This window comes from Pan troglodytes, chromosome 13 (genome assembly GCF_028858775.2).
Source record: "Pan troglodytes isolate AG18354 chromosome 13, NHGRI_mPanTro3-v2.0_pri, whole genome shotgun sequence".
Classification (NCBI taxonomy): domain Eukaryota; kingdom Metazoa; phylum Chordata; class Mammalia; order Primates; family Hominidae; genus Pan; species Pan troglodytes.
This window is the reverse complement of record NC_072411.2, coordinates 90336077-90362985: the sequence shown is the minus strand read 5'-3', so window position 1 is coordinate 90362985 and position 26909 is coordinate 90336077. Positions and strand designations below refer to the sequence as shown.

The 26909-nt window shown below is 37.3% G+C and overlaps 1 protein-coding gene, 1 long non-coding RNA gene and 1 other non-coding gene across 28 annotated transcripts in view; 1 reads left to right on the top strand and 2 right to left on the bottom strand.

The window, feature by feature from the left end:
* Positions 1 to 21073, bottom strand: part of GULP1 (GULP PTB domain containing engulfment adaptor 1) — a 307556-nt gene extending 286483 nt beyond the window's left edge. For 12 of the 26 annotated variants that reach the window (XM_054679975.2, XM_054679980.2, XM_054679989.2 and 9 more), the window contains exon 1: positions 20563 to 21073. The gene's annotated coding sequence lies outside the window, so the exon portion shown is untranslated. Of the gene's footprint in view, positions 1 to 19548; positions 19958 to 20509 lie in introns of those variants that run through there. The other 14 variants (XM_054679981.2, XM_054679988.2, XM_054679973.2 and 11 more) reach the window with 8 other exon arrangements.
* On the bottom strand, positions 15141 to 15236 carry MIR561 (microRNA mir-561). The gene has a single exon (NR_035910.1). It is a non-coding gene; the product is annotated as a microRNA mir-561 (primary transcript).
* On the top strand, positions 20967 to 26876 carry LOC129143424 (uncharacterized). The gene is made up of 3 exons (XR_008546846.2): positions 20967 to 21042; positions 25141 to 25270; positions 26751 to 26876. It is a non-coding gene; the product is annotated as an uncharacterized LOC129143424 (long non-coding RNA).
* Positions 26877 to 26909: the final 33 nt, after the last annotated feature.

The window sequence follows — 26909 nt, the reverse complement described above, 5'->3', positions numbered from 1 at the left end:
GGCGATTCCTCAAGGATCTAGAACTAGAAATAGCATTTGACCCAGCAATCCCATTACTGGGTATTTACTCAAAGGATTATAAATCATTCTATTATAAAGACACATGCACACATATGTTTACTGCAGCACTATTTACAACAGCAAAGACATGGAACCAACCAAATGCCCATCAATGATAGACTGGATAAAGAAAACGTGGTACATATACACCATGGAATACTATGCTGCCATAAAAATGAATGAGATCATCATGTCCTTTGCAGGGACATGGATGAAGCTGGAAGCCATCATCCTCAGCAAACTAACACAGAAACAGAAAACCAAATACCACATGTTCTCATTTATAAGTGGGAGTTGAACAATGGACACAGAGAAGGGAACAACACACACCAGGTTCTGTTGGTGGATGGGGGATGAGGGGAGGGAACTTAGAGGATAGGTCAATAGGTGCAGCTAACCACCATGGAAAACATAAATCTGTGTAACAAACCTGCACATTCTGAACATATATCTGGGTTTTTTTTTTAGGAGAAATTAAAAAAAATAGTCTTAGATATTTAGATATTTAGATATTTTCTAAAGTACTTAGGTATTTTAAAGAAAAAAAAATAAAGAGATATGACATAACAGAAAGACAATAGCAAATCTAGGTATGGTGTTTTTGAATTATATTGAAGGAGCTGTCTATAAAGACCTCACTACAAGTGTAGTTAGAAGTCTATATTAATGCTGTATTTCTCTCAATTCTTTATTTTTCTGTCAGAATTATTTTGTTAAAAAGCCAGTTTGAGTTAAGAAATGTTTAGTAGTAATTATATTCAAGGTATATGTGTATTAATATAATATATAATAAATATGTAATGTGTATATATTTATAATATATAATGTTTCTAAGTATTATAGTACATATGTATATACTTATATGTATACGTATATGCATATAAATATTAAATTTATTATATTTAAATATTTATATTTTATTATATACATATAAATATTAGATTTATAAATATATAAATATAAACATTTTTATAATGCTTATCATAAAATGCTTTCTAAATATTAATATAACTTCATAGTAAATTTCAGTAACTGAGAAAATCAATTTTGTTAAAATTGGATACATCTACTCATATTTATTTCTAGGTATCTCTACTTCTTTTAAATGACTGGTCAAATTCAAAATGGTGTCAGAATCAGCAAAGCTCAAGATGAAGTCACAAAAAGGAAAAGTTAACTCCACAATGCGCGGTGGCTCACGCCTATAATCCCAGCACTTTGGGAGGCCAAGGCAGGCAGGATCACAAGGTCAAGACATAGAGACCATCCTGACCAACATGGTGAAACCCCGTCTCTACTAAAAATACAAAAATTAGCTGGGCACGGTGGCACATGCCTGTAGTCCCAGCTACTCGGGAGGCTGAGGCAGGAGAATCACTTGAACCCGGGATGTGGAGCTTGCAGTGAGCCAAGATCATGTCACTGCACTGCAGCCAGTGCAACAGAGCGAGACTCCGACTCAAAAAAAAAAAAGTATTTGTGGAAACCAATAACCAATTGCAGAAATATTATTTGGGGAATTGGGCATAATTCCTTGAGCTGGAGGCCCATAATTCTTTATCCTTTGACCAAGGATTGAAACTCATTTTGCCAGGCTTCTGAAATCTCTATTCAATTTCAGGTAAGGAACTGTGTGGACATGGAAAGCTGCAACCCAAAAACGAACACAAAGCCCTGGCCAGCTAAGCTGACCATTTCTAGAAATATCTGACAAATATTAGATACAATTTCATCTTTAACACAGTTAAGTCCTATTAAAATATTTTCCAAGTTAGTCCTTTCTTTTCTATCTCTTCTAAAATGATCCTAGTTTAGATCTCTATTAGCTTCCTCCTATGAGGTTTAAGAAGTCCCTCTGGTATTGAAATTATGGGTTCAGATTTTCTTCTCTGTGTCTGTTACTGGCTTCTCATTTTCTGATTCTCCTCAAATATCAGTGCTCTCAGGGGTATGACTTCATGCCATTGACAGTCATCTCCAGGCTGAGGACTCTCAAATCCATCTCCATCTCAGGATTTCCCCCTACTTCCAAATGGTATATCCAACTCACTATAGAGCACCTCTCCCTGAATGTCCCCAAAACACCTCAAACTCAAAAATACAAAGAAGAATTCTTACTTTTTTCTTCCAATCACATTCTTTGTCTCATATTTCCTTGTCTTGGTGAATTTTACTGCAATCCAGTCAACCAAGCAAGCTTGCAATTTACACATGATTCTATTTCTTTTTCTTGATATGCTCACATCCAATCAACCAACAATTTCTATAAATTAAACATCACCCTGATTCATTCTTCTTCAACCTCCTTGATATTTCTTAAATTCAGGCCTTCATCTTCTCTAATCGAGACTATTTTAACATTTTCTAATTTACTTATATTACTTTATTCTCATACCTCTTCATTCTGTCTTGCTCAAAGCTGTGAGGTTTTATAAGTGCAAAGTGTATCATGTTCCTTTCCTCTTTTTCCCTTCCTTTTATTTTGTTTAAAAACCTTGAATGGTTCCTCAGAGTCCACAGCTACAGAACCCTAACAGAGGCACATAAACACTTAGGAAACGTAGCAGAGTTGGGGAGTAAATGAAGTCACAGAAATTAATAACCCATATTCCTAGAGGATTGAAATTGCCTCATTGTAACTGAAATACAGAAGGTTTACTTTAAAACAAACTTTATGAAGCAGAAGGCCAGATTCTAATGAATTTAAGACTTCGAAGGAAGTACACTTGCAGAAGGCAGATTAAGCTTATAAGTCCACTCTTCTCTGACATTAAGAATACCTTGGAGGAATCTAGCACAGTAGTTGGCACATAGCAAAAAATAAGCTTTAAAAAGTATGTTGAATGAATGAAAGTCTGCATAGTAAAAGCAGGAACCCCAGCAGCCTTCATCCACTTAGCACACAATTATTGGCTCTCCCGTATTTACAAATATTATTCCACAAGATTGATCACTCAATTTAAATTTCAATTATCACAGTTGGACTTAAAATTTTTTTTCTCTCAATGTCTTAAGCTACAGACAAGCTATGGGATACTCTTCAACAATAGCCCTGATCCATAGTTACTCAGCCTTTCTCCAAAAAGGTTCAGTAACAGAGCATTACTATTGCATAATCAATCTTGATCCATTATCAGAAGCTTCTTTCTTATATTGAGTTGGAATCTCAAGATAATATACCTTAATTTCTTCTTGTTTATTTATTTATTTTGAGAGAGGGTCTCGCTCTATTGCCCAGACTGAAGTGCAGTGGTGTGATCTTGGCTCACTGCAGCCTCGACCTCCCAGGCTCAAGCAGTCCTCCCACCTCAGCCTCCTGAGTAGCTGGGACCACAGGTGCACATCCCCATGCCAGGCTATTTTTCGTATTTTTTGTAGAAACGGGGTTTCACCATGTTGCCCAGGCTGGTCTTGAACTGCTGGGCTCAAGCAACCTGCCCACCTCAACCTCCCAAAGTGCTGGGATTACAGGTGTGAGCCACCAAGCCTAGCCAATTCCTTCTTAAGACAGAGATCATTCGTGATGTTACATCTCCCAAAAGACAGGATCGAAAAGAAAAATGCCATTGGATTCAAACTGTGAAAAGGAACAATTTCAAAAACAACAAAGTAACAATATAAATGTTAACTATGGATGTTTAGGAGCTTCATGGTGATCTGACAGATGAAGAACAAGAAAATCTGATGCTGCCTGCTCCCCAAGCTAAACAGAGACACACGAACTCTAATAATCTGGGGGCTAAGGGAGGGAACACACAAGAAAAAGCTCCATGAAAATGTACAAGTACCACGGCAGATACTCTCTTTTATACCTCTCAGTGATGCATACAATGTTCGGGCCATTATCTTCATTTTACATTCAAGAAAAACTTCTAGAAAAGCCAAATAATCTCTGAATAATCTCAGAGCTAAATAAGAGTTCTCAAGACCCTTTACTAGCAAGTGATGGAGCCAGGAGCAAGACTACACACCATGGGAATGTCTGGTAAGGAGCCAGGTCTATCTGCACCTCAGTAAGTCTTTAATAACTCATCTTGGCATTCTATAACATCTTACAGACTATACACTTCATCTTTTTTACTGAACTTGCAGAAGTTCAGAACTTGCAGAAGTTCAGTACATAAGATGTAAATGGGGGACATAAAACAAAGCTCTAGTGCATTTATGTTCTGTGGGTTTGTTCTCTCTCTCACACACACACACACACACTCATATATTTGTTTTTCAAATTTTAACCTTTTTTAAATGTTGGGGAAAAGATGGTCAAAAGCTTTTTTTGTAATGTTTTCATTTTAATACTGAGGAAAATTATTTTCTAAAACATTTTTCTGTGATAATTACTTTCCCATGTACATTTACAAAACAGAATGCAGCTTGCCATTAGCCCTTGATGGAAATGATGCATTTAAAATACCAAACCTAAAAAATAGATTCTGTCCATGATGTTAAGTTACTTTAATGACTGTGCTGATGTCAGGAAGACAGTCACAGTCTCTCCTCATAATCAAATTAGTTGAGTCTGAACACATGTGGATGCTAATGCAGGCCACCGGGGGAAAAAAAAATGACCTAAAAGATTCAGACTGTAGGCCTTAGTAATCATGAACATAGTTATTGGATTGAAAAATGAAATAACTCTTGAGAGTGCTGAGTGAGAGATAAAGCCCAGGGGCAGGACTGGCACAATGACACCCAGTTTATAATGTACTCATCCTTGTCTACTGGTGAAAAATTGCTGGCGTAGTGATTCCAACAAAAACCACTGCCAAATGATTAATGTTTCTCTTATTACTAATTTTCTGTTTAGATGTTATCAATCCACACCATTTCCTATTTATCTTTAATAGTACTACAAATATGAAATCATGAAATTAGATCCACAGGATTCTCCTTCTGAAGTTCTTCCTGCTCCCATATCAGTAAATACACCTAAATCAATGGCTATACACCACAGCATACTATGTGAAAAGAACTCAGTCTACAAACCAGTGTGTGGCACATAATCTCAATTATAATTAAACAATAAAGAAGAATGCAAATCAAAACAGCCAGGGAAACTAGCCTTTTTTCCTTTATACTAAACTCCAGTATTCTTAAATGTGTTTCAACAGCATAAATTAATTATATAATTGAAAACTATTGACCCATGTGAACTAAAAAACTTAGTAGCTTTCTCATACATAATTTTAGGATTGAGGCTTTCTTATTTTGTTTCATATGAATATTTTACATTATAAACTTCCTTCTACCATATTTTATTTGTAAAAAAAAAAATCTCAAAAAAGGAGATGTATCTCACTTCAAATTACACAATATTTTTAAACTGGTATGTATTTTCTTCTGAAAACATATAACTTTTTAATGCAGATATATCAAAACAGAAATTAATTTTGTATCCTAATTTTTATCTTTTGTAAGTCACAAATTACATGCTACATTGAAGTTGTTCTACCTGTATTTATCATTGTATATAAATTTATTTTCATAAAATATCATATTTGTTAATCAAAATGAAAACAGCATATAATTATACTGTAAAATTTAAATATAAAAATCCAAAAATCATAGTTTCATGACATAATAATACTAGCTATCATTTATTGACCACCTACAAAATCATTATTTTCCTTCAATAATTCTGCTTCTATTGTATTTATTCTGTTGATAAATGGTACAAACACCCAAGTTACCAAAACCAGAAAACTTAGAATCCAGATTTACGCCATTCTCCTGCCTACATCCTACTGTTTACCTCCCACAATTATTGACAGTCATCAAATACACAAAAAGTACAAAACATTATTTCTTCTTTAATATCTTGGAATAAAGTCATTTCCCATGGTCATCCCTCTAAACTAGGCTTCCACTCCCTCTTGCCTAAACATATTGGCAGACATCAACTCAGCTCTTTCTAAAACGTAGATGATGACATTCTGTCACCAACTCCATTATAACCTTTGTTAAATGGTTTTGAATTGCTCTTAGAATGAAGTACAAACTTTGGATTGTAAAGTCTGACCAGATGACTCCCTGCCTCACTGGCTTCATCTCCAGCAATTTTAGTCCCTCTTCTCTTTCTACCCTATTCTCTAGCTCTATTTTCCAGTCTCCTATTCTGTAGCTAAACCATACATTCTCTCCTCCTGCTTACACATTTGAACCACTCTCTGCACACTCTCATTGCTTTCTACCAAGAAATCTTCCCTCACAACTAGAATGTCAAATCCCCTGCCAAGAGAACGTTTTTATAACACCCCAGCAACAAATACCACAGAGATCAAATGTCTAACAGTTTAACTTACCAAAGAAAGACAAAATGATGAAATTAACTGCCAAAATTAGGACAACTTTGAATATGGTATTTTGATTAAGAAATTGGTTTTAGGTTTGTTTTTAAAAAAAGGAAAATAAACTATTTAAAGTTAAAATTTAGACTACCCTAAGGGCTGAAATGTTCTCTGAGGTTATCTAGTCCATCTTCTCAGTGAAGAAAAATGTTGTCAAATACTTAAGTGAAAAGTACATGTTGAACAATTAGAAACTATTGATATTAGTAATTTTATATCTTAGGTTATATTTACCCAAATCTTATCATTTGACAAAACCAAGGAGGAAAAATGGGATTAAGAAGAAATCAGGCCAGGCACGGTGGCTCACACCTATAATCCCAGCACTTTGGGAGGCTGAGGAGGGCGGATCACTTGAGGTAAGGAATTCGAGACCAGCCTGGCCAACATGGCGAAACCCCGTCTCTACTAAAAATACAAAAATTAGCCAGGCGCAGTGGCACATGCCTGTAATCCCAGTTACTCAGGAGACGGAAGCAGGAGACTCACATGAACCTGGGAGGCAGAGGCAGCAGTGAGCCGAGATTGCACCACTCCACTCCAGCCTGGGCGACAGGACGAGACTGTCTTGAAAATAAATTTTGAAAAATTTTTTTAAAAAGAAGAAATTAGACTATCTCACCTAACATTTTAACTATCCTGACAAATCAAATCAGGCAAAAGTCAAAGGAATATGCAGACAAAACATTGTCAATGGATGTGGTATCACGGTAATTATATATTGTTTTTCATCCACAGTTCCTGGCTCCCAACTTTCATAGTCCTTGTTATAATGCTGGAGCACTTTAGGCCTCAGGAAACCTCTCTGACCTCCTGTCCTTCCTTTACCTGCCCAAGCAGGACTCTAATCTGATTGTGAATCAAAACACTCATTACAGAGAGTCCTCCCCCATACCCTAAAGGAAGGAATGCTACACAGAGGGACCAAGAAAAGTCTGAACAGACAGGCCTTTCTGGGTTTAGATCATGTGCTTTGTCCAATCACATTTCTACACTGTTGGTTGTCAATCATGCCTATATAATGAAGCCTTCCTCAAAACCCAAAAAGGGTTCAGAGAGCATCCTTCTGGATAGCTGAACATGTAGAGGTTCTTGGAGGGTGGCCCACCCAGGGAAGGCATGTAAGTCCCTATACGTCGCCCTATGCATCTCTTCATCTGCATCCTTTCTATTATCCTTTATAATAAACTGGTAAACATAAGTAAGTGTTTCCTTGAGTTCTGTAAGCTGCTTCAGCGAATTAATCAAATCCCAAGAGGGGATCGTGGGAACTCCAGCTTGAAGTCAGTGGGTCAGAAGTTACAGAGGCCCGGACTTCCAACAAGTGTTGGAGGGGCATGAGGGGCAGTCTTGGGGAATGAGCCCTCAACCTGTGAGATCTGACATTATCTCCAGAGAGATAATGTCAGAATTGAATTAGAAGACACTCATTTGCTGTCCACTGCTTATTGATGGGGAAAAAAACCCATATATTTGGTCACAGAAGTCATCTGTGCTGGTTGTTGTTGTATGAGAGCAGAGGAAAAATATAGTTTGAGAGTTTTTCCTTAAACAATGCATTAATTTTTATGCTTTATCTGACTGAAGAGGATAAAATGAACAAATGTCTTATCACACAGGAGGTACAAGTAGCTATGCCTAAGAGCAGGAAATAAGTAGCTCATTGTGCCATCAGAGGGACAAAAAAGAAGGAATCGAGCATCTGCCAGGAATCTAGGAAGTCAGGTAATTCAAAGGTGTTACATTCTCACTTGTAAAGACAGCTACAAAGGTGGCCTAACTGTCCAGTTGGCATTCAACAGCACACTTTTTCAGCTAGTATGGTGGTTGAGACGCATTACTTCCCATCCTACCAACTGCCCTGGTTCCACTGTTTGCTGGCTGTGGATACTTAGACAAGTTTCTTTACCATTTGTAAATTGTAAAAAACATTTAACATGATGCTTAGGACATAGCACTCTAAATACTATTCTTTGTATCTTTACTCTCTGGTTCGAAAAATCCATTTTGGTGTCAACTCATAGGTATAAGAAAATAGATTAGAGAAATCTTATGAAGATCTTAATATGAATCTTATGAATCTTATGAAGATCTTAATAGACAGAAAGAGACAAATTAAGGAAGGGTGCTATTTTTACTTTATCTGATTATTTCAGCACAAGTGGGAGTTGGAAATTGAATTATCTAGATATACATCCTTTCCCTCATTTTATATCTGCTGTGAGCCAAGTTATATTTTCTACTATAATTTCCAAACTCTTCCATAAGCAGAGTTCCTTTATGATAATTTCCATACCAAGCAGCATTTATTCTCATTCAAAAACTCACAAGAATGTGGCTCCCTTTTAAAACAAGCAAAGGTCGCCAGAGGGTACTCCTATTCTGTAAGGGCAGAGGGGGGCCCCAGGACAATCTCTAAACAATCATTTCCAAAAGAACAGTAATTCTCTGAGAATTGCAGCACTTTGTATTCTCTGGTCTCCCTTGCCTAGCTTCCCCAGTGTGGTGACTTCCTTAGTCGCCATGAATGAAGGTCATGATCTCATAAAGAAAGCATCTCAAGCATGTTTATTGCATTCTTATGCAAAAAAACTAATATGCACAAGTCAATCACAGTAATGTAGGAGGTCTTGTTACTTCAAATGTCGCCATCAATAACTGCTTCTCTAATGTCTCTTTCACTTTCCTTAGGTATTCCAGTTATTGGCTATGTTTCCCTCCAACCCAATCTCCATGCTTTTAACACCCATACTGATACCAGTTCTAATACATTAGCCTTTCTCAGTCTTGACCAATGACCTGGTTGCCACACAGCTTTACTGCAGACTTTCAGCATCTGTAACATTCCTACCTACAGTTTCACCAACTCTCTTTAAGTGCACTGCCCACACAACCTCTGGCTTTTTACTTCTCACATCCCTCATTCCCAGCAAACCTGCCCATTATGACACTTTGCCTATTCTTTCAGCAGATTAGGTTAGTCCTAGTTCTGCTTGCCTCCACCTCCTGCTTAAACTACTTGGTTAACTATTTCAGCTAAAGCGAGCAATAATACTCCAAAATATATTTCATCCCTGCTCTTGTCAATTCTCAGATTTGGGTTATTCCTACCACCTTCAGGGCAAAAAGACAAAGAGATATATATCTCCCTACTTTGATTAGAGCACATTACAAAAACCAATATGCATACTGCTAAGTCATTGTAAAGGCTGGGTCAGGTCAAGAACTTGGTGGCAGAAAAAGATTAAATTGCTAATGGTTCCAGTGAACTAGAGTTTTATAAAATTAGTGTTGAAAAAAATGATTCATGACATTATTAAAGAACAGGAAGGCAAACTTTATTCAGGACCATCATAATAGGCGTTGGGACCATTGCAATGGGGTTTTTGCAGTGAGTAAGAAAAATTAGGCTCAACTTCAAATACTACAAGAAAAAGTAGGAATTTGTAGCCAAATAGCAGGATGTAAGACAGTGGAAGAAAAATTACTAGTCAGGATTCTTGCTGAATGAAGTTTAGGGTGATGAGATATCATCTGGGAAATGGTGGAAGGTTAGGACCCTGATTAGATATAGAGTGGTCAAATATTGAGGATGGCCAAAGACACTTAGCAGGATTCTTGCTAAATTTGGCAATGCAGATCAGAACACAGAAGCCCAAAAGTCAAGGCCTGGTTGAGAAGAGGACGCACAAGAGCCTGACCAGGATTTGGTCAAGGAGAAAATCTTTGTCACTAGCTCTTACTTAAAAGTTTACTGTATGTCTGTATTTTTTTATACCTCTGTGAATGGAACTATAGTTTACCATTTTTTTAAATTTTACTTTTATCAGCTTTATCTTCTATATTTAAATAGTTACTAATTAGTCTTAACATCACACTGTAAGTTTTAAATTACTCAGACCAGGCACTGAAATTGCTTCAATATTTCTTTATGTATATTTAATGTTTCCAATACACTAAAGATACCACACAGCCAATAAATAGTGGTATGATTTAGTGAACTGATTAGATTACAAATTTATATTTCAAAAATTTTTTAATTTAGTTCTCTATTGTCTGAGCTTGTTAGATTATTCCCAGTTTTGCTAGCCTCTACCTCCTGCATAATTTATTTATTTTAAAATAAATTTAGTTAATACGATGATTGACATATCTACTGTATTAAAAACAATGCATGGTGATTTGAATAATAAGTTTTTATAGACTAATAGCACTAACCATATCTAAAATTTACAAAACCCAAGTAGTCTGTAAAGTTTCTTCAATAATCTAAATTACTACTTCTAAAACTTTTATTTACAAAATTAAGATATCATTTAATAATGGCTATAATTAGGATACTATTTTAAGTAGCCAAATATTTTATTCAAGTTGGTTTGAAAAAGAAAGAAATTCATTACCTCACACAGCAGTAAATCCAGAAATATAGTAGGGAGTCAAGAACCCAATGATTCCATCAAGTACCCAAGTTTTTTATATTTTTTCTGCCATTTTTTGTTTTGCCCTCAAGCTGAATCTCCTCGTGACAAAAGATGATCCCTGTAGCAATTTGAAGAAGCATGTATTCCAGATAGGACAAATATCAAAAGCCAACATGTGCTTTCTCATCCAATGTTCCCTTGCTAAGTGGAACTAAATATTTTCTACCCATTCCCCTTAGTCCTCCCATTTCACCTGACATGTGACATATGACTAAAACTGGGACAAGGAACAATCACTGCCAAGGGGCATAGAAACACCAAGATTTTTAGCTGAACCTAATCTAAAATTCCCTTGAATTAGGAGTAGGATTGACTTCCCCTGAGTTATGTGGGAAAGAGTGGACATTTGAATAATACCAGGGGAAAGAAGAATAAGGAATAGATTTTAGTGGACTATCAATAATTTATGCCACAGTACAAGGAAGGTGATATAGCTCTCAAAAGTGAAAACATGCTTCTTACAAATGGAAATGCAAGAAATGGAAAGAAGAGTTAACTTCAGGTACAAAATCACACCTGGTTTAACCCAACGTCATTAAGTGTCATTAAAAGGGAACTTGGAGCCAAGTACAGTGCTCACACCTGTAATACTAGCACACTGGCAGGTCAAAGCCAGAGAATTGTTTAAGCCCAGGAGTTCTAGACAAGCCTGGGCAACACAGTGAGAACCTGTCTCTAGAAGGAATTGTAAAAATTTAAAAATTAGCCATGCATGGTGGCATGCACCTATAGTTTCAGCTACTTGGGAGGCTGAAGTGGGAGGATTACTTGAGTCCAGGAGTTTGAGGCTGCAGTGAGCTATGATTGCACCAGTGCACTCCGGGTTGGGTGACAGAGTGAGACCCTGTCTCTAAAATAAATAAATAAATAAACAGGAACCTGGACATTCAACAGGAGAATGAAGCAAATAAGTGTCAGTGGTGCTTGATGCTTACCATTACAGAAAACACAAAGTGAAGCCAAAAGCCAGAAAGAGACTGAAAGACAGTTATTTCTTATTGTGATCTTGACAGTATTGTCAATTTTCAAGTACAAAACTATTACCTTAGACCCATCCCTGGAACTTCAAGGTGGTCCAGACCTACTAAACTGATTTATAAATGTGAAGCTCTATATATTAACTATTTCAAATTAACAAGTTTAAAGAGACTGCTCTTGTCACATACTTCAAAAATAAAGTTGAATCATTAGTTTCAAATAAATCAAACATCAATAATAAACTAATTTTAAAATAGATGTATCTCACAGAATGGTCAAGCCAAGCAAAAAGAAGGGAATATAGCGAACTAAATTATGTTATATATGTTTTAATTATAGGTCCCCTTCATAAGATAGTAATTTGTTGTACTTGTATATATTCTAAATTCGTTTTCCAAACTTCTTAGCACACATTTAAATTTTTTATCAACAATGATCAGTAAGTAATCCACACCATATAACCAAATATATAATCTTAAATAAGTCAATGATGCATAGAAAAATTATCGTTTCCATATGTTCAGAAAAAAATTATTTTTTCAATATTATTCATAAAAATTGTTAATACTGGCACAGTTACTTACTACCAAGTAGGAGATAACTATTTAACACATCTGTTCTTTATATATGAAAAATAAACAAATATAAGACAAGATGCAGAGCCAAATCATAACTCCTCCCAATATAGTTAATGCTGTGAAAAAGATAAACTTTTTTTAATTTGCATGTTCTGAAATTAAATATAAATATGAAATCGAGAGCACAACCTACTCCTTGTGATTCCAATTACATGCTGATCAGGTCTGGAGAAATGGAAAAAAAGAAAGAAAAACAAGATGGTTGTTTTGCAAGATAATCCAGCTAAAATTATTCAGCTAAAACTATTAATCCAGCTAAAACTCCTTTATGTAATTACTAATGGTTATTTCACGAACATGGAAACATAAAGGAGGAACATCTCTATAACTGTAAAATCCACAAGTTGTTCTCCTAAACCACATTCATGGCTTCATGCCTTCTTGCCTTTCCCACCTGCTCTGACTGAAACTGTCCCTTTTCAATGCCTGCCTCACTCATCCTCATCCTCTGTGACTTGGTCTAAGAATCACCTGCACACATCCTTTCCATACACTGCTTCCCTTCACACTGGTGAATACCCCCTTTCCCCACTCCTCCTTCCTCAACATCCTCTGCACTGTACCTCAGAATTATATAGAAATACCAACTTCTATTTAAGTTAATAAGAGGAGGTCTCTGTCACCTACTAATCACACAACTACAAAAAGAACAAGTGTTATTTGATAAGTATTTATTAAATTCAACTGTATCATATCAGAATCTCTTTATTTGCAGATTCACACTTTAAACACAGTTATATTTCCCAGAATGAGAAGGGGGGAAAGACTTCAAATGTATATTAAGTGAATAGAAAATCGCTGAATAAAGACAAAATCTCATTGAATAAGAAAGTCCCAAAGAAAGATTCATTACATTGTAGGATACAGTAAATTCCTCTTCAAAGAACCAATATGTTAGTATATTGAGCTTCCCTGTTCTTTGTTTTCCATTTTAAAGTTTAACTTCCTCGTTCTTTACATCTCCTTGTCCCTAGCTTTAGTAAACAACCCCCTCCTAGCCTCTATCACCTGCTCTGTCCTTAGTCATCCTTAGTCACCTGCTCCCTCCTTAGTCACCTGCTCTGTCCTTAGTCATCCTTGGTCACCTGCTCTGTAACCATCCTTCCCACCAAAACTTCTCACCCCGCCACTCCAGCTCGTACCCCTGCTGTCTTTAAAATAGCCAGTTGGAATTATCTTAGACTGTGCGGTCCAACCCTACCCAATAGGGGAAAAACAAGCAGTAGGGACTAGCTGCATTAATAGTAAGATCCCCTTCTCCTCCCTTGTCTGGTGTGCTCTTGCCATTGCTCCATCCGTGAGAGGCACCCTTTTATAGAAGTAAATTGCCTTGCTGAGCAAACTTTTGCCTGAGTGCTATATTCACTTGGCAGCACCGAGCATTTACTTCCAACAACATCAAGTCTAAAATGTTGTTCTCTAAGACCTCATCTGTACTACTCTAGAAAATTTTATTTTTCCAAATTGATCATGAATTTCCTAGTCTGCTTAATGTAATCAACTAAACCTATGATAACTCAGATTTTACAAATTTAGTAGTTCTTCCTTTAAAATGACTAAAGACATTAGCAATATGAGACCTCTTACTGATTTACTGCTAAGAAGCTTAAAGGTTTTTCTCCTACATATCCAGTCATGGTGATGCATTAAAACAGAAAAAATAATTCATAAAAATTTAAAGCAATAGCCATTGTTACTCTAAAACAATGCTATTTTATAAATCTAAAATACCAATAGACTTTTGCCATTTCATATTGCATTTACGTAATTTCAAATAAAATTTGTTTACTCAAATGTGACTCCTTAAAAATTCTCTCAAACTATATTCTGAGAGACTACAATCCATAAACACCCTCTAATTATATTTAATTAACATATTCAGCATAGAGATAAATTGCTTTGAAATTAATTCAGTTATGCAATTGTTCTTTCTAATCAGCCAAACTTTCTCTATATTTATTTGCACTACTAGTAAAGTTCAGTGTTTATGTTATTGGACATCTTTATGACTATAATAACACACATCATCAAGGAAGTAAAAGGAGAGTTTGATCATCAACCAAAGTCCTTTATTACTACACAGTTCCTCAAAGCAGACAAAAATAAAATAAATTACAGAGCATAACACGTACTTTGACCTTCAAAGATACTTTACAAAATACTGTTTCTTAAAACTCTCATTAGTACTTATAACCCTATGTTTTAATTCACCTAGGTTGAAATCTGGGTAAATGAACCTATTTGCTATTAAAATTTTACTTAAAACATGGTATCTCTTGATGGTTATAAATGGCTATGAAAAAAATTGAGAAGCTAAAACCACATTTATTCTCTTATTTCAATTTTTTATCCCAAATTTGCACGTTTGCTACCATACTACAAATGTTCTGTTTGATTTTTTTTGGCTAAAATTATATTTAAAATTGATATTATCTAATTTAAATACAAACCAAATGAGAACAATAGTTATCACCTCATGAAATATTATACAGCTATAAACAGGCAAATCATTAATGATTCAGTCAGTAGATTATGTATGCTCTTAAATGATTGTCTTTATTTCTATAAGAGGGTAGACTGAAGACTGAGCCCACAGTCTTCAGTCTCCTCTCTTACAGAAATAAAGATAGCCATCCATGGTTCCCCCAGGAACTTCAAGGATCTTAAACTTTGCCTTTGTAGCTCTGGCAAAGTTTAAGATCCTTGCTGTTCCTGGAGGACTGGTGGATGAAGTTTCAAGAAATGGATCAACTGTAACACCTAATATTAAGAAAAAGCTGTACCATACCAGGAAAACACTACATTTGTATAAAATTCTCACTTCACAATACCTGATAAACTTATCAGTAGTATCTAACTTCTAAGTAGTGAATTTACCTTCTTACAGTAGTTAACTGTACATGTGCTTGTGTTCTACTTAAGAAGAGTAGAAAGGGCTTCCATGAGTATGCCATCATTAGAGCCTACAACAAAGAATGTAGGTAGAAGATCTTGCCAACTATTTTTCTCTTCTTTCAGAGGTATAAATAGAAGTCTAAAAACACTTTTAGAATTTGGAAAAAAGAAAAAAAAAAGGATTTCTAGGATTTCTAGCAATACTTATCTGGGAAACATTTTTAATTAGTTGTTAAAATTGGGCTCAAAAATATCAATTAACTGAAGCTATTTTTCCCTACAGAAAAACTATAGCACAAATAGAGAAACATCAAAGAATATATATGTATCATAAGTATGCACACACAGAAAGGGAGAAAGAAATGGAGACAGACAGAGAGACAGACACAGAGAGAGAGAACGACAGAGACAAAGAGAGAGACAGAGAGAAAGTAGTCCCCCAAAATACGGAAGTTTCTAAGGTCTATTCTGAACTTCTTCATCAGGAGGTATGTGATACAGCTGATGTATAGGTACATTTATATAATGTTAATAGCAAAAAACAAACATGAAATAAAGGCAGGTATTGATATCTAGATGCACTCTCTTAGTTGCATCCTAGAAAATACATAGAAGGCTATTCAAAACTTCCTTTAAAAAGCCATATTAATCTTTGCAATTTAGCACAAAATATACTGAAAATCTCAATTTCTATATAAGTTAACTTACTTATTCATATTATGTGTGCAAATTAGGGCAGCCTTTTCAAAACTATTCTTAAGTATACTATACTGAAAGACAAAACTAATTTCAAATTCGCCATAACTATACCATTTCAATGTAAACAGAAAATTAACACTTATTATCCCACACAATATTTGAGTCAATTAACTGTCCTCTGATGACAATCATGCATGGTAAGCATCATTAGAGTGGCTGAAAACATTTCTTAGGCATAAAACAAACAAAAAACTCGCAAATAACAAGGGCCTGAAAACAGTATAAGCATTGTTTTCTAAGTCTTACTCTGGAACAATGACTTTTAGCCATTCTCTTTAAAAATAAAGGCCTGATTTCAATTTCATATCCCCAGTGTTTGAAAGTGAAGCGATTTCTCCGTTCAAAGTTATACCATTTTTTCCTCTTCCAATCTGAGTATATTTTATGCTCTTATAGGAAAAAGCTTAAGTTTCCTGATCTCTAAATGCATTAAGGCAAACAATATTAGATCCACCAGCCTCTAATACGTTTAGGGACCAGGGCTCATAGCAGTTATGCAGTTAGCTTCTGTAACTATCTTTGAATTCATTATTATACTGAAATAAAATAACTTTTTTTATCCTTTAGAGGTTTTAGAAAACAAATTGCAATATCGCGGATTGAATCACAAATACATCACTCTGCTAAGTAAAATTTAAATTAAAATCACCTACCATTCATCAATGGAAATAAGAATTTTAAGAATTTCTAATTTAAAATGAAAGGTAAAATTTGACATTTTATATTAAAATTACCCTAATATATCCTCAAACAGCCACTTGTTCAAGGATATCCATAGTGTAAGTTTCAACCCAACTACTATATCCCATATACACGTGCTTTTTACAGATTCACTATTAATTATAATATAAAGTCTAAAAATAAAAGCTATGACTAGGTATTTTAGCAAAATACTTTATCCTTTAAACAATTTATCTATACTTATTCTGTTTTCTCTAATAAGTTGATCTGTTCACCCAAAAAAGAGTTAAGTTAAACATCCATGACTGTAGCACAGTACAATGAACCATAAAAATATGTAGTATATTTTACTAATGGACATGTCACACTAAAAAGTAAATATTTCACAATGATCATAATGAATCAACAATGAACAGGCTCATAAATTATAGACAGAAACATAGGCAATAAATGATATGTTGGAAAAATGTTTAAGAAGTAAAATAACATGCACAGAAATCACAGAGCTGAGAAGTTCGGTGCTGATTGGAATACAGGCCTGATGATGCATGATATGCATGCAACAAACATTGGCTGGATTTATTAATGAATGGCTCCAAAATCTATCCTCCAAATTCTTAAGGAAATTGTTGTGGCCATTAAGAAAAGAAAGTCTGTTTGTATGTCATAAATATATTTCAGCTTCTCAAGCATTATTTCTGAGAAGAGAGCCAAGTTCTGTGAATATACTTGGTAACTTCTCATAAAGGTAAAATTAAGCTGGACTTTAAAAATAACTGGTCTTGTGTATAAATATAAACTGAAATAAAAATAAATGAATGTGCTAATTGTTCTTTTCTGTTTGAGAAAATGACTCAGCCTTAACCATAACAAAATCTCCCTTATATCCTCAAAAATTAAAATGTATGATTAAATTAAAGCTATGATTAAAATGTAAAAGTGGTAATTTTTATAAATTAGATCCAGATATGTCATTATTACATGGGTATTCAACATAGAAGTATTCCTATTTTATCCCCATAAACTCAACTGAGTCAGCTGAGTCAGCAATCCTATGACCTTTATGTCGAAAAGCCTATTAACATTATTTCATCTCTTTAATTCTCACAATAATCTTGTAATTATGTAAAGGAAAGTTTCTTTACTTTGCAAGTGGAAAAACTGAAATCATAGTCAGGGAAAACATTTGGCTGAGGGTGATTCACAAAGTGAGTCTCAGAAAGCAGGCTAATATTCACAATCTCAAACTCTTAAATACAGAGGAAATATAAACCACATTAGTTTGTTTGTTTGTTTGTTTTAACCATTTAACCCCTAAGCCCACAATAGTAAACCTACAACCCACCTCTCTGAAGAAAAAAAAAAGAGAGATGAAACATACACAACTTTAATACACAAAGAAGAGTCTGAATTGCAGTTAAGGCTTTGAGTTCCTAGCTGGTTTGGAATTAGGAAGCAGTAAAGGGCAAATGTGTGAAATACTGAGATCATCTCACCTTTTACTTCTTTACATGAAAGAGCAAGATCTGTTTATCAGGATCACTTTTGATAAGCACAAAGAAGTCATGCTGGATACGTTTCTACTTTAATTCCATGACCCAAATCCATGCTACTTGAGAATACCTAATTGAATTATTCAATTTAGGTAGAAAACCATCTGCTCAAACCCTTAAGTCTTCAATTCTTGCTGCTATGAAAACAAAGTAAGGCCGAAGTCAAGGAATTGAAGTTGCAGCAAACCTCGTCCAAGGAGACAAACAGCAACAAAGTGTGGGCATTTGCAAAGTATGATCAGCACAAACAGCATCGGGCCCCCAGCTATTCCACTGCAACACTGATAAGGAAAGTTCAGACTTTGCTCCTGGAGCCCTTTTTGTAATTTCCTCGGTCATATCCAACTGCACTCTATGCTTAGTTTATTTTTTTGCCAAGAAGACTGATCTTAGCCACCTAAAAATTCTCATTGCAAAAGAAACCTCTTGTTTAAACCCCAAGTACAACCGACAGCCCCTTTCCAATTAGCCCCTGCAACTTGCCCAGTCTCTTTCATGCCTGGCTACTGAGCTCAGTCTAGTTTGGCTGCCGGCCAGGTTCCTCTCTTTTTTTCCTTGTCAGTCGTAAAAACTTGGAAAACACTCCTGGACAGCTCAAGGAGACCTTTAATTATGCAGTGGGGCAGTACCTTAGCCTGTCTGCTGTTTCCAGCAAAGCCTGTAGTCACCAGCGACTGCACTCTCCCAATTTGTGGGTTTTCCAGCCAAGGCTACTTGTTCATATGGGGGGAAAAGGGAAAGACTGGCAGAGAAAGGGAGCAATTTGCAAATTTGAAGAATTTCCAATTCCTCTGAAAGTTTTCTACTTCCTCACATTCACTCTGTCTAATAATCTCCCTTACTTTAGCACCTAATCACCCATTTTGTAATACAGACACAAAATCATCAGTATTGTCTCCTGCTAGTCCTAGAAATCAGTCATGACTTGAACATTCTCCGTAACTTTTTATTCTCAAATGTTGGTGTAACGTATTTTAAAAGCAGGCACAAAATAAATTTATTAAATTCTTCCTAATTGACTGCATTACACTTTGTCAAACTTGCAGATTGAAATAGTGCATGTAAAATGTCTGATTGCAAATGAGTAAGGCGAGCTCAGTTGGGAAACACTACTAGGACCTAGGGAGGGGTACCTTGACTGCCAGCCCTCACTTACTTGGAGTTTGCCCAGCGTACCAAGTGGACCCGCCAAGCCCAACACCAGCTAAGTCTTCCTTACTCTACCTTGGCACGCTAGTTCCAGCTGCAGCGTCCAGCTTCCTGTTCAAGTCCCATTCAACATCGTAAACACATTCCAAGAAAACCGGCCTGCCCAGAGTTCCCTCCCGCACACAGGGAAGTCAGCGCGGCAGCCGCAGGAGCCTCAGAATAGAGAGAACTGCCTGCTCCGGATTCTGATCCGTGTGGCGAGTGAGGCCACAAGAAGGTGGACCCAGCCAAGCGAATTTAGCAGTCGGAGCGAGAACCCAAGGGCTTATCACCCCCGCCGCGCCTTGCGCCCTCCAGAAGAAGCTACTTGACCCGCGCAGCAGAAGGGTAACCATGTGGACGCCGCCCCTTCCTTTGGGCCCTCCCAGCTCTGAGCTTTAAAGTATCCGCGGCCCGGCCTCGGAGCTTCGCGCCTCCCCACCCCCATGCCCACATTCTCTCCCAGCGCCAACAAAAGGGAGGCTGCCCTGGAAGTTCGCTCCTGGGTCGCCTCGCTGTGACCCGACGATGACTTGCCTGCTCAGCCCAGTCTGATCCACGCACCCTCAGCCGGACGGATCCACGGTTTCCCCACCGCCTCCCTCCAGTTCCTGCTCACCGCCCCCCCGCCGCCGGACCAAAGTTACCACAAAAGGCTAAGGAGGTTTCTGGAGCCCGGAGACCGCTGCGTCCCCGACCTCGCTGGACTCCCCCAGTCATTTCTCAAGCGCTGCCATAGCAGGCGTCAACAGGTCTTAGCCTCCTTTCGTGCTGGACGACTCCCTGAGCATTTAGCTGTCCTAATTTTTTACAACCTGCTGGCCAGCGGCTACGCGCAGCCCCGCGCCCTCCTTCCCGGGCACTGGTGGCCGGAGCTGTCCACCCCCACCGCCCCTCGGGATATCAGCTTCTAAGCGATTCCACGCTACCTGGAGGGAGCCTGGGTTCGCAGCCAGGGAAGAGCCTAGATAAATCTCCGTACCTCACTGAGAGAGGCAGTCGGGTCAGGCTTCGGGCAGGGGCGTGGAGAGCTGCCGGTTCCTCCGAGCCTGGCGATCTCCACTCCAGCACGGCCGGGGCGCCGTCTCCGAGGCCGAGAGGGAAAGTTTCTCTACGTCAACACGGCGCTGGACTCGGGACCCTCCAGCTTCGGTCCCCTCCCTCTTCGCGCTCTCTCCCCCCTCCCTCCTCTTCCTAATCCGCTGAATCCAAAACTGGCGCTGGCGGCAGCTGGGACGCGGGGCTCGGGACTCCGGGTCGCTCCCGGCCGGGAACGCCGGGCTCCCCCTCTCGGTGAGAAGGAAACTCTAGCCGACTCCGGCTTGCGCACTTCTGGCGGTCTCCTTGGACATTTCCACACGGGACGCCTGTGTTCAAGCTCGCTGACTTTCCTTCTTTAATCTCTGATGGTCGTTATCTCTGGGCCCACTGGACTATCTCGCGCGTGCACGCGGAACCGGAGGTGGGTGGAGTGTGGAATGAGAGAGAAACCCATCCGCAGAAGGAGGGGCCCTACCTTACTCAGTCTTTAGCCCGGACAGAAGCAAAACCACAGGCCCCCTCTCCCACCCCACTCGCGCCGCGTTTCCTTTCCAGCCTCTTCCCTGAGATACTAGATCAGGACCATTTGCCTTTTCTTATCTCTGTGTGTTTCCTAACACAATTTTAAAACACCTCTGAGGCTTCATAGAGGGGGAAAGTGTCAAAAGAAATACACGAATAAGAGTAAAACGTGCCTTCTTCACAGCCTTTATCAAGAAAGCAGACACAGTTGCTGCTGCTCTGGCCGCACCTCAGCGGACTGGTTTGTCCTCATTGGTTTGTCCTCATTTGTTTTTTAACTCGGCCTTAATCTCTGGACTTTGATATGCCTTAAAACAGACACACCCATACACACACTTGAAAATTGCCTTAACCTCCAGATCATACTCATTTGTTCCATTCAGATGTTTACCTCGGAATTAAGGACTTCTGTATAGGATTTGAGAGAAAACACAACAGCCCATTCTTACTGACCTTTAGTAAAGTTCTGCGTGGGAAAGGGAGCAAGAAGGAGTATCCTCATATAAGAAGTTCTTCAAGGATGAGAGGACCTTTACTAAAATTTTTTCTGCTGCTCAGAATTTAGTTTACTAAATTTTAGTTTGAGTGTGAAAATAGATGAGAAAAGGAAAAAGGCATTTTGCAAAGCTAGCAGTTATAATGTATTACAGTGGATCCAGGGCTTAGAGTCAGACAGGCCAGATTCCATTCCAAACTCCATCTTTACGCTTTCTGTGCCTACCAATTATAACTGTCAACAGGAATTCTATAATCTAGCTCACGGAGTCACAGTCACATTTACAGGAGTTAAAATAGAGTTGTGATAGGCGCAGAGAAAATACTCAATAAATATTTGGTTCTTATATCCCACCATGTTTTACTGTAATTAGGAGAGAGGGTGGTGCTAGAAATTTTCCCCCAAAGTCCCTGTAACTGAATCAGTTTTCTTCTCCTTAATGCTTTTTCCATTTAAAAAGGCATCATTTCACAATTTTTGAAATGGAAACTATGTTTACAGATTAACTAGTTCCAGCTGAACTCCCTTATTTTAAATACAAGGCAACTGAAGTCTAGAGCTCTTAAGTGACTTTCCCCAAATCTCATGGTTTGGAGGTACTGAAGCTAATATCAGAAATCAGTCCTCATAATAACTTGGCTGGGGTCCTCTTTTAACTGTTTTTCTCTTTATCACAATAGTCAAGCACACATAAAAATAATTATATTAAAAATATTAATCTGAGGACAAATGCTAGTTTTTTTCTGTAAATAACAAGCAATTAATTTATGAACAATCATTAAAAATTAAATAATGTCATTTAGATGATCACTTGGTATCAATGTGATTATAAAAATAAAACAAATGGTAGTCCAGTATTTAGGAATAAGGAGGTTGATGAGATGAACAAATCCATGCTTACATTATATATTTACACATAGATATTTTGGGTTTTTTAGCCATAATATTAAAAGATTATAATAAAGAACTCTTGATTCCCAAGAATACATCAACATACCACTACAGTTGGCTGACCCTAGTTTGTGAACAACTAGATCAGTGTTCAGGACACACAATTCAACTTGAACAAGTTCAAGGCCAAAGAACAAAATCAGGCTACAGAGATCAAACTTTCCATCCTGTGAAATAATGGAAAATCCCATAGCATGTACTTATTTCTCATTCATTTGCCTCTAGTACCTGTAAGAAGGTCTTTTTAAAAAATTCTTCCTTACCATATACAATGTTGAAAACCATCTGAACATTTACATAACTAACTCCCATGTTCTCAGGGATGAGACCCTATATACTCCTTCTAAGTAGGAGTTATTTACTACTCCAGCCTCATCCTCAGTTTCCTAAAGGCATATCATAGCCTCTTTAGAGATCTGTCTTTCCTATCCATAAGACTTGGAAGATCCTAAAGAGGGAAAAAAAATATGGCTACAAAGCACATCCATCATGAATGGATAAATGAAGATAGATGAGTCCTCATAACTGTCTTTTTCCAATCGTTACATACAGTGCTAAAGATTACTCATTTTTATATTTTCTCCCACTCTTTAAAGTCTTTAAACTTGCTATTGCTTTGTAATTTTTATAACCTGACTTTTGATATGATCTTCTTTGTGAAATGGCTTAGAGGTATAAAAATCTCAAGAGTGTCAGAACCAAGTTTTTAAAAACAATAGAACCAAATGGAACAAGATTTTAAAACAAATTTATAGCATGCCCCAGGAAGTGAAGAAGGGAGATGCCAAAGAAAAGGGTTGCAGAAGCCTAGCAGGGCACTACGATGACAAATACGCCTAATTTTACCTACTGCAAATACCTCAGATTTCCATTTGAAAGTTCTTCACATTCATCATAGGTGCATATAGACCCTGATAGAAACTCAGCAGCTTTCCAGTAATTTTTATTTTTATTTATTTATTATTTTTTTTTTGAGGCGGAGTCTTGCTTTGTCGCCCAGGCTGGAGTGCAGAGGCGCGATCTTGGCTCACTGCAAGCTCCGCCTCCGTGTTCACACCGTTCTCCTTCCTCAGCCGCCTGAGTAGCTGGGACTACAGGCGGCCGCCACCATGCCCGGCTAATTTTTTTTTTTTTTTTTTTTTTTTTTTTTTTTTTTTTTTTTTTTGTATTTTTAGTAGAGACAAGTTTTCACTCTGTTAGCCAGGATGGTCTCGATCTCCTGACCTCGTGATCCACCCGCCTCGGCCTGCCAAAGTGCTGGGATTACAGGTGTGAGCCACCACGCCTGGCCTCCAGTAATTTTTAAATTAATTTTCTTGCTCAAACCAGAATTAGGTTTCTCTTACCCTAACTAAGGGAACCTTGGCTAAGACAAAAAAACGACCTGTTACTTACCTTAAGAAAACCAATTTTATTTCTGATTATCGCAAAAGCACACAAAAAATATGATGGTTGTTTAGCCCTATATTTCTGCAAAACCAACATTTAAAGTATTTGACAACTTTTTAAAAACTGTAATGAAAACCAAGACTGAAATTCAAATTTCAGTCATGTGATTTGAAAGGGGGTCATGTTTCTGTTTGTCATGTGTAACAGTGGCCAAATATCCTATGAGTTCCTAGGGGCTCTGGGTTCCAAAGTTACTGTGTTACATTTACCTTCAAACCTCTATCATTTTATCTGTCATTCTGAAAGAATCGCTTTATTTTGATCTTCTTGATTAAGAACATGAAACATGACCATTGCAAAAAAAGAAAAAAAATAGGAGGGCAACTGCAAAAGGGAAATAAATATCACCTGTATTCCCATCACCAAAAGTACCTATTGCTCACATTTTCTCTATATGCTCCAAGGTTTGTTGAGGCCTCTGAGAGACCCGGATAAATAGTATCCCTTCTTTATGCCTGGGTGGGGAATAAATTGACCAAAAAAATGAGAGCAAAATATTACTCTATGATTGACAGATAACGGATTTGAATTGGTAGATCCAAAAGCAAAGAACTGAAACAGCAGCCTCAGTCAACGTAGTTCCTGGCCTCCTTCTAACCTGAAAGGAGACAGTGCCTTTGAAAAAGGATTTAAATTGTTTTTTGAGTTCTATTCCAAAGAATCAAAGAGAGAGAAAGGTAGTTGAGCCTGGCATGCCCAGCAATTCTTCCCAAGTTTATTCCTAAGTTTATCTACCAAATGTCATAACATCTCTCCAAGGGAAGTAAGTAAAGACCCAGTAAAATATTTTTGCATGGAAACCAGGAGTAGAGGAAAGGCATTACCCAGCACCCACAGACACTTAACAATTTTCTTTCCATTTTTTTCATGTGGAAGTATAACGTACATACTACTCCTTTTTTTTTTTTTTTTTTTTTTTGGGACGGAGTCTCCCTCTGTCGCCCAGGCTGGAGTGCAGTGGGGCGATCTCGGCTCACGGCAAGCTCCGCCTCCCGGGTTCACGCCATTTTCCTGCCTCAGCCTCCTGAGTAGCTGGAACTACAGGCGCCGCGCCACCACTCCCGGCTAATTTTTTTATTTTATTTTATTTTTTATTTTTAGTAGAGACGGGGTTTCACCGTAGCCAGAATGGTCTTGATCTCCTGACCTCGTCATCCGCCCGCCTCGGCCTCCCAAACTGCTGGGCTTACAGGCGTGAGACACTGCGCCCGGCGCATACTACTACTTTTTTGTAAGTATTCTTTCAAAATATTTATTTTCATATGCATTTTTCGTTTACCTAAATGATATCATGTAAACTATTCCATCTTGGCCCTTAATTTTTTTTCTCCAAACACTTAAATTTTCAAATAATCTTAGTGAAAAATTAGCAGCTCAATCGCTTTAATTTTTATTACTTTCACTGTTAATAAAACTGAATAAGTTTTCATAAAGTTAATAACCGTTTATATTTTCTTTTGTGAGGTGGCTATTTATATATTCTGTACATTTTTCTCTTTTCTCTATTGTTTCATATATTTTTCCTTTTTCTTATTGATTTTTAAAGGTTCTGTATGTAGTAAATATATTAACCTCTAACCAAAAAAGGGGTATTTGTCTTATTAACTTAATTAAAATAATTAAATTATTTTGTTCTATTTTAAAACTATGTAGAATTTCTTTAAATGTAATCGTTTTATGATTTCTTGAGTTTTTAAAAAATATAATGACATTTCACCCAAATTAATTAGCAATATTTTCTTCTAGTATTTTGTAGTTTTCGTTTTTCAATTTATTCTGATGTGAAATCTAAAGATAGGGCTTTTGTTTCCCCCAGAATAATGACCTAGGTGTCCAACACCACATATTGAATAGATCCATTCTTTGTCCAGTGATTTTAGCAGTAATTTTTATCATATGTTAACTTAGATATAAAACAGGGTCTGTTCAATCAGAACTTCCAGGTGTGGTCAAACAGCATGCAAAATGCAGTAAGACACCTAAAAAAGGTCCAGTGCAGAATAAAATCCAGCCAAGCTCTTTTGCCAGCCAAGCCAATGGAGCTTGCGAGCAAGAAGAAAGGGATATCTTTTCTAACTACAAAGGCATCTTCGGCTCCTAGCCAAGCACCTGCAGAGCTTCCTTGGAAAGAATTGGGCATCATGTGGGCTAGCGGTAGTCCTTTCCCATTTAATAGTCAGTGTATTTCTGCAATAGAACATTATTAATTATCTCAAACTATCATTGTTTAAAATATCTACTGGGGCAAATTCTCCTTTATTATTTTCTCCCCCTTTCAAAGGTTTCATCACTATTCTCTCAAAGTTATTTTTCCAAATGAACTTTGGATCCATTCTGTTAAGTTTCCTTGTCACAACTTCCTATTTCCTACCTTTGCCCACAAAAGTCTTCTGTTAGAAGTGTGTTCAACTCATATATCAATTTACTTGAATTCACTTCATTATTCAATTTTTTCTTCTGATCCTGAAAAAGGATGCTTTTTCAACTTGAAAAGACCTGACTCTGCACCCATTCAAATTATATTTTTACTCTCCAATCTATTAAATTACCACTTGTTAAGTTCCATGTTGTTGCTAAGAGTGAAAGGGCCATTTTTCTACAACAATTGCAGGACATAAATAATACTTGGAATAGAAGAGCCCTACTTAACACGAGTAATGAGAGAAAGCACAGATCGTAATCAAGGGTCACATTTCTGCTTCTTGTTCCAGTTCACGTGCACTCTAGATGATAGTGAATGAATACCTTATATGGAGTCCAGCCATGACCAAAAGACAGGAGCTAACACTCAGCTTCATGGAAAGGCCCGACCTAATGTCCAGGAATAGACTCCTGAGGTATGGTCTTCTGCCACAGAGCTTTCAGGCCTA